The following is a 10,847-nucleotide window of genomic DNA, read 5'->3' on the forward strand; positions in this document are numbered from 1 at the left end:
TTTCCAAGGAATCATAAAAACAAGATCAATCGAAATGAAGTGAACATGGATTACTTCAACACTCCCACTCTTTGTTCACTTCGAAGACGTTACCCACAGACCTTGTCGATTTGTTGAAAATTTTTCTCGTGGTAAGGGTTTGGTTAAAATATCTGCCAACTGGTTTTCTGATTGGGTGTAAACAACAGTGATATTTTTTTCGTTTGTGATGATCATAATAGCTCATCAAGTTTATAGCACTTCTATTATCAACAAAAAGTTCCGTTGGATTGGAAACGTCAACATCAATTTCTTTAAGCAACCTTCTCAACCATATTATTTCTCGTGCGGCATCCCAAGCTGCAATATATTCAGATTCTGTCGTGGATGTTGCAACACTTTTGTCGTTGAGATGTCCATGTAACTGGACAACCTGATAATAAAGTAACATAGCCAGTTGTTGAATATCTAGTATCAATGTCTCCTGCAAAATCTGCATCTGAATACGCTTTTAAATATTCGTTGCTCCCACCATTGTATAGAATTCCATAACTTTTAGTACCCTTTAGGTATCTGAAAATACGTTTGACTGCTTTCCAGTGCTGCTTTCCTGGATTTTCCAAATATCTGCTAACTCTGCTCACTGAGAATGATATATCTGGACGAGTGACAACCGCTAAAAACATGCTTCTCTGTACGGAATATTTTTCATATATTATTTTTCTTCCTCGTTTTGGGGGCTTTGAGCTGCATTCAGAATAACATTCATTGTGGAAGTCCATTTTGTGTCTCTTATGTGGTGGTTCCACATCATCTCTCTGGGGCATAGTCTATGATGTTGACGGTCGGTTTATGTTCTTCAAACCTGCCCAAAAGGGGAAGAATATTAGTGTAGGATATATGCTTTTATGCCTATGTAGATGAATTCATTCTCTCAACCTACTGTAAGCTGGCGATATAGCTATATCAAAGGTAAAGTATAACTTCAAAACAGCGACGTCTCAAGTATCGAAGAGACATCCTCCTTTTTTCCTTGGGAGTCTGGGTTCATTAAAGTCCCCTTAGAATTGAAACATTTGTGCTATAGGTGTAATATAATTTATATCTTATGAACATTTTGGTATTGTTTACAATTAGAAAAGTGAAATCTTCTCACATTTGAAACTTTGTGGCCTCAGGAGCTCAAGGCTCCCTGCCCTGCCAGTATTATAGGGGGAGTCCTATAATAACGGTTGAATAAAATTTATAAACTGACAGATAAATCAAGGGATTTGTTAACAAATTTGGAATCAACTGAGAAAGGTGTAGACGTTAGGGAAAGGAATTATGAATATTTTAACTGGATTCGATCGGTTACCGTTTAGAGTTAATTTCCCGTTTTTGCAAACAACTATACAAGGATATATTCGAACGCATTAATTATATTCGAACACATATTCGAATCCCTTTAAGGATTCCGTGCTCCGACGGAATCCTTAAAGGAATTGACGACTTTGGTTCCGTGAATGTCTTGCCGCCGAAATTCAAAATTTGTTGTGATACTTTTGGTAGCCATTTGCTAATTTTCGAGTTTATGTCTAAACTTCTCGATTTTTCGGATTAATCAAGTATGATCATCTTTTATAAGAATAGGAAATTTTTATTCTTGGCATTTGGATGCTGGTAAAACATTCAACTCACTTGTTGGATTCAATTGCTTGTGGAGAACAGAATTTTACTGATTTGAATTTTGGCTTCTTGGGACAAAAGTAAACCTATAGGCCACACGACACTACAGGCGAGTTGATATTTATCAACGAGACAACTCATATATTCAGAGAATGAGCTTGATCATTCTGTCCAGACTCCAGACGTATCGTCCCGGACATCACTTCCAGTGAACCGTTTCCATCTAATATGAATTGTTTCATTTTAGGCTTTCTTTCATCTGAATACCGCTTCCTCGTGTTAGTATTGCTATAAGACTAGACATCCTTGCATGAATGCCTAATACAGTAGTAGCAGTAGTTAGTAGTTAACCGCTGTTGTACCGATCACAATTGTTGTACGGACAGAGCACTGCAGACCTAAGTTTGTAACTCAAAAACCATTCTTGTTCTGCAAGCCACCTTGAGGAGACACACACACATATAAGCTCAGTTATTGAGATAGGGACAAATAACTTATCAGAGACTAGATTTTTGATCTATTATCTCAACAAAGATTTATGTTCTTCAAACCTGCCCAAAAGGGGAAGAATATTAGTGTAGGATATATGCTTTTATGCCTATGTAGATGAATTCATTCTCTCGACCTACTGTAAGCTGGCGAACTGCAGTTCATCGAGCAATACATGAAGTATCAATTCGAATAGTTGAAGTGATGGGTGCAGAATGTATAGTATTCCCTCAGAATATTCGGGAAAGGAATGTGTTGAAAATGGCTTTCATGGAGAAATGGAGAGGACAATTTGCTGTAGAAGGAATGAGGGTTAGAGATAGAATTGTCTAGCAGTATTACCTGTTGTAATTTGTAGGAAATCGAACTGTAAACTCTACTGAACCAGGTTTTAATCATGAATATACAAACGATACATTTTATATGTATTAACAATGACATTAAAACTCATTCAATCAACAACGATTTCCAAGGAATCATAAAAACAAGATCAATCGAAATGAAGTGAACATGGATTACTTCAACACTCCCACTCTTTGTTCACTTCGAAGACGTTACCCACAGACCTTGTCGATTTGTTGAAAATTTTTCTCGTGGTAAGGGTTTGGTTAAAATATCTGCCAACTGGTTTTCTGATTGGGTGTAAACAACAGTGATATTTTTTTCGTTTGTGATGATCATTATAGCTCATCAAGTTTATAGCACTTCTATTATCAACAAAAAGTTCCGTTGGATTCGAAACGTCAACATCAATTTCTTTAAGCAACCTTCTCAACCATATTATTTCTGGTGCGGCATCCCAAGCTGCAATATATTCAGATTCTGTCGTGGATGTTGCAACACTTTTGTCGTTGAGATGTCCATGTAACTGGACAACCTGATAATAAAGTAACATAGCCAGTTGTTGAATATCTAGTATCAATGTCTCCTGCAAAATCTGCATCTGAATGCGCTTTTAAATATTCGTTGCTCCCACCATTGTATAGAATTCCATAACTTTTAGTACCCTTTAGGTATCTGAAAATACGTTTGACTGCTTCCCAGTGCTGCTTTCCTGGATTTTCCAAATATCTGCTAACTCTGCTCACTGAGAATGATATATCTGGACGAGTGACAACCGCTAAAAACATGAGACGTCCTATAGCTTCTCTGTACGGAATATTTTTCATATATTATTTTTCTTCCTCGTTTTGGGGGCTTTGAGCTGCATTCAGAATAACATTCATTGTGGAAGTCCATTTTGTGTCTCATATGTGGTGGTTCCACATCATCTCTCTGGGGCATAGTCTTTGATGTTGACGGTTGGTTTATGTTCTTCAAACCTGCCCAAAAGGGGAAGAATATTAGTGTAGGATATATGCTTTTATGCCTATGTAGATGAATTCATTCTCTCAACCTACTGTAAGCTGGCGATATAGCTATATCAAAGGTAAAGTATAACTTCAAAACCAACGACGTCTCAAGTATCGAAGAGACATCCTCCTTTTTTCCTTGGGGAGCCTGGGTTCATTAAAGTCCCCTTAGAATTGAAACATTTGTGCTATAGGTGTAATATAATTTATATCTTATGAACATTTTGGTATTGTTTGCAATTAGAAAAGTGACATCTTCTCACATTTGAAACTTTGTGGCCTCAGGAGCTCAAGGCTCCTTGCCCTGCCAGTATTATAGGGGGAGTCCTATAATAACGGTTGAATAAAATTTATAAACTGACAGATAAATCAAGGGATTTGTTAACAAATTTGGAATCAACTGAGAAAGGTGTAGACGTTAGGGAAAGGAATTATGAATATTTTAACTGGATTCGAGTTTGATTCGATCGGTTACCGTTTAGAGTTAATTTCCCGTTTTTGCAAACAACTATACAAGGATATATTCGAACGCATTAATTATATTCGAACACATATTCGAATCCCTTTAAGGATTCCGTGCTCCGACGGAACACGGAACGGTGAATTGACGACTTTGGTTCCGTGAATGTCTTGCCGCCGAAATTCAAAATTTGTTGTGATACTTTTGGTAGCCATTTGCTAATTTTCGAGTTTATGTCTAAACTTCTCGATTTTTCGGATTAATCAAGTATGATCATCTTTTATAAGAATAGGAAATTTTTATTCTTGGCATTTGGATGCTGGTAAAACATTCAACTCACTTGTTGGATTCGATTGCTTATGGAGAACAGAATCTTACTGATTTGAATTTTGGCTTCTTGGGACAAAAGTAAACCTATAGGCCACACGACACTACAGGCGAGTTGATATTTATCAACGAGACAACTCATATATTCAGAGAATGAGCTTGATCATTCTGTCCAGACTCCAGACGTATCGTCCCGGACATCACTTCCAGTGAACCGTTTCCATCTAATATGAATTGTTTCATTTTAGGCTTCCTTTCATCTGAATACCGCTTCCTCGTGTTAGTATTGCTATAAGACTAGACATCCTTGCATGAATGCCTAATACAGTAGTAGCAGTAGTTAGTAGTTAACCGCTGTTGTACCGATCACAATTGTTGTACGGACAGAGCACTGCAGACCTAAGTTTGTAACTCTAAAACCATTCTTGTTCTGCAAGCCACTTCGAGGGAGACACACACATATAAGCTTAGTTATTAAGATAGGGACAAATAACTTATCAGAGACTAGATTTTTGATGCTTGATCTATTATCTCAACAAAGATTTATGTTCTTCAAACCTGCCCAAAAGGGGAAGAATATTAGTGTAGGATATATGCTTTTATGCCTATGTAGATGAATTCATTCTCTCGACCTACTGTAAGTTGGCGATATAGCTATAAAGGGGTGTTGGTGAGGAAACTTTTTTGCAGTTTGAGTCGAACTGCAGTTCATCGAGCAATACATGAAGTATCAATTCGAATAGTTGAAGTGATGGGTGCAGAATGTATAGTATTCCCTCAGAATATTCGGGAAAGGAATGTATTGAAAATGGCTTTCATGGAGAAATGGAGAGGACAATTTGCTGTAGAAGGAATGAGGGTTAGAGATAGAATTGTCTAGCAGTATTACCTGTTGTAATTTGTAGGAAATCGAACTGTAAACTCTACTGAACCAGGTTTTATTCATGAATATACAAACGATACATTTTATATGTATTAACAATGACATTAAAACTCATTCAATCAACAACGATTTCCAAGGAATCATAAAAACAAGATCAATCGAAATGAAGTGAACATGGATTACTTCAACACTCCCACTCTTTGTTCACTTCGAAGACGTTACCCACAGACCTTGTCGATTTGTTGAAAATTTTTCTCGTGGTAAGGGTTTGGTTAAAATATCTGCCAACTGGTTTTCTGATTGGGTGTAAACAACAGTGATATTTTTTTCGTTTGTGATGATCATCATAGCTCATCAAGTTTATAGCACTTCTATTATCAACAAAAAGTTCCGTTGGATTCGAAACGTCAACATCAATTTCTTTAAGCAACCTTCTCAACCATATTATTTCTGGTGCGGCATCCCAAGCTGCAATATATTCAGATTCTGTCGTGGATGTTGCAACACTTTTGTCGTTGAGATGTCCATGTAACTGGACAACCTGATAATAAAGTAACATAGCCAGTTGTTGAATATCTAGTATCAATGTCTCCTGCAAAATCTGCATCTGAATGCGCTTTTAAATATTCGTTGCTCCCACCATTGTATAGAATTCCATAACTTTTAGTACCCTTTAGGTATCTGAAAATACGTTTGACTGCTTCCCAGTGCTGCTTTCCTGGATTTTCCAAATATCTGCTAACTCTGCTCACTGAGAATGATATATCTGGACGAGTGACAACCGCTAAAAACATGAGACGTCCTATAGCTTCTCTGTACGGAATATTTTTCATATATTATTTTTCTTCCTCGTTTTGGGGGCTTTGAGCTGCATTCAGAATAACATTATCGTGCATTAGGTGGAAGTTTTCACCAACAGCACCAGCAAACGGACGGACGATAGGTAGAAGAATGGTGTCGAGGTACTGTCGAGCTGTGAGGGAGCGATTTGGAAAAACGAGATCGGTTCTGCCGCCGATCATGATTCCGCCCCATAACATTACTGTACCACCTCTGTATGTGTGGACTTCCTGGACGTGTCTCAAACGTTCATTATTTCCAGGTCGTCTCCACAGTCTTACTCGACGAGAATCTGGATGAAATCCAAATCTGGATTCGTCTGTAAACAAAACTGTGGCCCAATCATTTGCATCCCAGTTTTGGGATGCAAATGATTGCAAATGATCTAATCTTCTACCGCGATTGCCTCTCGACAAAGGTGGACATCTAAGTGGCCTTCTGTTGTGGAGATCTGCGTCATGCAGTCGATTTCTGACAGTATCACGACCAATGGTTACCTGGTGCGTCTGCTGCAACACGTTAACCAATTCAGGTGCTGTGATTGTCGGTTGTCTTCTCGCGGTTAAGACCAAAAATCGGTCTTGAACTGCAGTTCTAGCGCGTCCTCGCCCTGGAAATGCAACAAAAAATCTTTTACCCCAAAAATCTAAGAAAGTGTACGAAAAACTATATCAACGGTTTATGGACTGGAGAAATACAAATAATATTTCGACATTCTCGGAAAATGTTTTGATTGCCTATTTTCAAGTATTGATGGAAACTATAAAATCAACTAGTATATGTATATGGACACATTACTCAATAATAAAATCGTTGATAAACATCAACCATAATATAGACATTTCAAAATATAAGAAGCTACAAGCTTTATTAAAGCGAAAGTTCGAAGGATGTGTTGGAAAAAAATCAAAAATATTTTCACCTGAACAATTGAAAACGTTTATCGACGAAGCACCCGATGAAATATACTTATTTATAAAAGTAAGTACATATCTACCTAACATTATATTTTTAAATACTTATTTTGTCATAATTACTTTTTCTATTTGACATATGCAAGATATATTTTATTAATTTCGCAAAACCTATTAAGGTACCTCGTGGCGTAGCGAGCGAAGGAGTCGACTTCGATCTTGACGGCTTTGCAAGACGCCGGTTTGAATCTTTTTATTGTCATTTTTTTTTCATTTATTTCTTTATTTTATAATCATTTTTTTTGTTTTAGGTAGCAATGATTTTTGGAATACATGACCTTAAATGTGAAAATGTCAAAGATATGAATGGAATCTTAATTGTTAATGTGGTAGAAACTAAAACAAAAGTACAAAGAACATTCACAATTACCGGCAAATATTACGAAATTAGTAAAAAATATATGAATATACGGCCGAAATTTTGCCCCACCCCATTTTTTTTCGTTAATTATTTTAATAGTAAATGCACAATTCAAAACATAGGTATTAATAAATTTGGAAATTTAGGAAAGAAAATAGGTTTGTTCTAGCAAGAAATTTCGGATGGTTTGAAGCCAGTGTTATGGACTGGCCAACTGCGCATGTATGCCGTGAGACTGGTTGCAAATAGTTTGGGATTCATGTCCTGCTAGAACGCTTATTTGTGTTGATAAATGTCAATTGTCAAATTGTCATTTAAACTGACTTATTAGTTGGAAATTTGAAATTTATATTTTGTGCAGCGAAAAGTGAAGGTGAAAACCGATAAAAATGAACATATTGAATTGGCTTGAATAGTCATCGGCTTGGTCAAAATGGAAAAATTCAAAATAGAAGAAATGTTAGAATTGGAAAAAGAAAAGTTATAAATAAGAAAGAAGAGAAATGAATTATTAGAAACAAGAAATAATTTGCTCAGACAAATGAGCATAAATAAGAATTCAATGTTGATAAATATTCTGAATTCAATGTTATAGAGTTAGATCACATTTTTTTATAAACAAAACGCTTGAAACTGATATTATTTTCATGATATATCCATTACTGTGTCACTGTACTTAGATCATTCAGAAGTTCAATAATTTATAGATAACTATATTTTTAACGGTAACTATATGTATGAGCTATACGAAAACAATTTTTAACTTACTGAGACAGGTAAGATACCAAGAAGTCTATCTTGAATATAAGTTCCGATGTATTTCCATTCTGTTTCTGAACTCCATTAACCCAAGATTTAATTGCTAGATTAGATGGATCGACTTTGTTCTCAGTGACTACAGCCGGTCCTAGAGGACAAAATGTATCCATAGACTTTCCAAGTAAGAACTGCCCGTTGTTCCGTTTCTTCTGCCAGTCTCTAGCACTGATATCTTGAGCCACTGTGTATCCGAATATGTAGTCATTGACTTAGTCTTTTCTTATTGCTTTCGCTTTTTTCCCTATCACTACTGCCAGTTCCACTTCCCAATCAACACTCTGTAAAACATTGATGTGAAAATGTTTATTGTATTGGCAATATCACTTGTTATCTAAATCTACTGGTAGCTATGATAATAGTTATACAATTTTCACAATAAATTTTATTCAAGACACGTTTTCAGTTGGATTGGTACGTGAAACTATTCTACAATGTCTTCTATATATAACTGTAGGTAATAACAAAACTAAATTAGGTAAACGATTCTAATGAAACAGGGTGATATGAAAAAAAAAGCAATTACAATACAATAAAAAACTAACAGGTAAGAATGGAACATATAAATACATACGTATACATACGTACAATAAATCCAATTGTTAAACTACTAGATGGATGTCTTACAAGCCTACATCGTAGACCTCTTAGAACCCAAAAGTAGCACACTACATTGGCCACAGTATGAATTCCCCATTGGGCCATTAGAGAAATATTGAAATTATGAGAAACATATTGAGCCAATATAAGTCCTAAAAATTATATAGGTAGTTATTTTCATATCTTTCCAATCTAGTAAATGTAGTCACTGAATATATTGCTGGTTTATCCAGTTTCAAATCATAGTATTCTACAATATATATGGATGATGAGTGAATATTCTTTAAACAACATTGATATTGATTTGATTGGTGATGGCGAAACATCCAGAGAAAATTCTATAATATGACTGCCCTTAAACGTGACGTAAGATACGGATATTGTAATTAGTAATTTAATTTTTCTGTTTTTTTTTATGATAATAACAACCATTATTATTATAATTATTATATTTGATATGAATCTGGAAATGTGGACTTACTAATTCTCAAATGTGATTATTTCACTTATTAAGATAATTTATAAGTTGGTAAATATTAGGAATCCAATATTGGGAAAGTGAGCGAGAAGTTGGCAAAACAGACAATGAGAATGCACCACGGAAATACAACACCGCAACCACGCCAACGTCGATCTTCCTTCTTCTGTTCTTCACACCAGTTACCTTTTTATGGTTGACTTGTGTATTAAATTTTTAGGTTATTTGTTAGTTGTTAGTAAGTGGATGTGTTGTGAAACTTGAAAAAACGAAGGTAAGAATTTATTACTTATAAAGTAGATATTCGCTTCTGACAATCTCATGTACAAATTCAGTTCCACACGACAATTTATGCATGCATTTTTGGTGTTATATTATTCATATATATGTAGGAACATTTGACACAAGGATTAAACTTCTGAGATCATTCTAAGGTTATAGTTTAAAAAACATCAGTATTGATTTCATTTTGATTCAAGCATAGATAATGTTATATCAATCTGGGGTAGATTGAACGCATCATTTGAATGAATATATATCGCTTGAAAGTGTAATTCCATTATTGGATCAATACCCACCGAATGTTAATAACAAATATTTTATTCCAATATCGGTGGCAGCATTTGAAATGAATATACATATTGGCCTGACGGTTTCGACTTTAATGCATAAAAAATTCTTACGTTTGTGATTGGTGGTATCTCGGCATTGCTGAAAGGTCCAACGATACAAGAAGAGAATTTACTGAAGATCATTGGTTCTTGAGGTAGTGGTATATTTTGCTCCTCACAATGTCCACTATAATTAAGTCCCACACAGGCAACTTTGTCTGGATTGGTAATAGGGGATAAATGTTCAACTTTGTTGAGAGGTGTTACCGATTTACTATTCTGAAAAAGAAAGATATAGAGTTGAAAATATTTTTGGTCTTCTGAAAGGAAATACTTCCATGGTATCTTACATGGTATTATAGTCTTGAAACAGACAGGGGCAGATTGTATTTCTTAGTTTGTTACCGCTATACTCTTTACAGTTTAGGACAGATATAAATTTTTTGTCTATATCTATAATCATTATAACACTGAGATGTTCTAAAATATTTTGAACAATAATAGAAATATCAGAAGTTGTAGTTAAAACATACCAAAAATATTACTGCTGTAGAATATTTATTAAGTAAGTTTATAATTTTTTTCTTTTTAAAAACAACTCGAAAACTATGACTTTCTCACTGGAGTCAAATTTTTTCATGAGTGAAGTATTGGTAGACTTATCCGTAGTTACTGAGATATCCATTAACTCATTTAATGTGAAAAAAATAAAAATTTCACAATGAAAAAATATATAGCCGAGAGAAATGGCGAGAGACAATTCAGTTCAATACTATTAAAATATAATTACGAAAGATTTTATACAAAAAAATACGTTCACTATGACTTTGTACTGTCGCTGCCAGTTACGTTGGGTTTTCATCTGCGTCCCAGGGAAAAGTAACAATTTCAACTCTTCTCTTCATAGATTACTGATTACTTTTGAATGAAAAGAGTTATAATATAAAATTTTCAAAGGAACCTACTACCCCCATAATGTGTTTCAAAAAGTGTCCGCCGCCTATTTATG

The 10,847-nt window shown here is 35.1% G+C and overlaps 1 long non-coding RNA gene and 1 pseudogene across 1 annotated transcript; both read right to left on the bottom strand.

Moving 5' to 3' along the window:
• Positions 1–2,508: 2,508 nt before the first annotated feature.
• LOC141484557 (uncharacterized) lies at positions 2,509–4,078 on the bottom strand. Its single transcript, XR_012466686.1, has 2 exons — positions 3,537–4,078; positions 2,509–3,458 (listed from the first exon to the last, which is right to left on the bottom strand). It is a non-coding gene; the product is annotated as an uncharacterized lncRNA (long non-coding RNA).
• Positions 4,079–6,411: 2,333 nt separating this feature from the next.
• On the bottom strand, positions 6,412–10,523 carry LOC141484556 (oxaloacetate tautomerase FAHD2A, mitochondrial-like; annotated as a pseudogene).
• Positions 10,524–10,847: the final 324 nt, after the last annotated feature.

Source organism: Leptinotarsa decemlineata, unplaced genomic scaffold (assembly GCF_025532065.1).
Source record: "Leptinotarsa decemlineata unplaced genomic scaffold, Ldec_3_MD MMD2_tig00006114, whole genome shotgun sequence".
Taxonomy (NCBI): Eukaryota; Metazoa; Arthropoda; class Insecta; order Coleoptera; family Chrysomelidae; genus Leptinotarsa; species Leptinotarsa decemlineata.